This window comes from Odontomachus brunneus, unplaced genomic scaffold (genome assembly GCF_010583005.1).
Source record: "Odontomachus brunneus isolate Ranch 3 - 2012 unplaced genomic scaffold, Obru_v1 Obru_scaffold_144, whole genome shotgun sequence".
Lineage (NCBI taxonomy): Eukaryota > Metazoa > Arthropoda > Insecta > Hymenoptera > Formicidae > Odontomachus > Odontomachus brunneus.
This window is the reverse complement of record NW_022639594.1, coordinates 620,695-621,748: the sequence shown is the minus strand read 5'-3', so window position 1 is coordinate 621,748 and position 1,054 is coordinate 620,695. Positions and strand designations below refer to the sequence as shown.

At 39.0% G+C, this 1,054-nt stretch overlaps 2 protein-coding genes across 11 annotated transcripts in view; one reads left to right on the top strand and one right to left on the bottom strand.

Annotated features, from left to right (window-relative positions):
- LOC116850399 (nephrin-like) overlaps positions 1–1,054 on the bottom strand; it is a 539,959-nt gene that overhangs the window by 220,173 nt on the left and 318,732 nt on the right. The gene's annotated exons all lie outside the window — the stretch shown is intronic.
- The window catches only part of LOC116850410, a 198,430-nt gene that overhangs the window by 193,713 nt on the left and 3,663 nt on the right, over positions 1–1,054 (top strand). The window lies entirely within an intron of this gene.

Sequence of the window (1,054 nt, the reverse complement as noted above, 5' to 3'; positions counted from 1 at the left end):
GGGGGGGGGGGGGGGGGGGAGCGACCGGAGTTGCAGCTCGAATTCCAATGACCTACTAATACCGATTAAACATTAGACCGAAAGAGCTCCGGGCTGGAAATTGATGGTATCGGCATTTTCGGCAAATTCGCTGACACACCTGCAAACAAACGTGCACCGGCGCGTGTTTAACGAATAAATATATTAAAATTATTGGAGCGGCGTGCGTTACCCATTTCGCAAACATACAGATCCGCCGGGCCGTATTTGACGCGTAAATGCCGATGCGTCTAATGAATCCAGCCCGCGCTACGATAACGAGACCGGTAAAACTTCTCTTCATAGACGAAACTGTCGACCGCACGTGAACGGCGGATTGAAGCGCGATAATTAGAAACGCTAAGATTTCGTCGGTACGTCGGAGGAGAGGAACGAAGATACTGTTTCCACGTAGTCTCCTTCCTAATTTCCTTCCTTCCTTCCTTCCTTCCTTCCTTCCTTCCTTCCTTCCTTCCTTCTTCTCATTGTTATCGTTCGTGCAAGTATGTTCCGTAAATAGTAATAAGAGAGAAGCGGATTGCAGGCTTGCGACACAACAAGGAGTCTCTGACGTGAAAACAAGCAAGACGTTTCCCCGAGACACGTAAAATATAAAATTCGATTTCGCGGCTTAGCTCCCGCGAGAGAGGTGGTAAAGTTAAACGAAACCGGTGACGAATAAATGAACTCACGGGGACACGTTTACTTATCGCGAAACTTTACGGAAACTTTTACGTTCATTTCGCGCGCAATTTCGCGTTAATTGTCGCACAACTTATATTCGTACACAAGTCATTTTTGTTTATACAAGGATTGATATATAAAATTAAAATTTTTTTATTTCATATATATATGAAAAAGTCATATGCAAAATTCATATATAAAATACAAAATTCATTTTACAAGATCACATAAAATTTAACACATATAATACTAGATATTATGAATATATATATATATATATATATATATATATATATATATATATATATATATATATATATTAATCTATATATATATATTATATATACACATA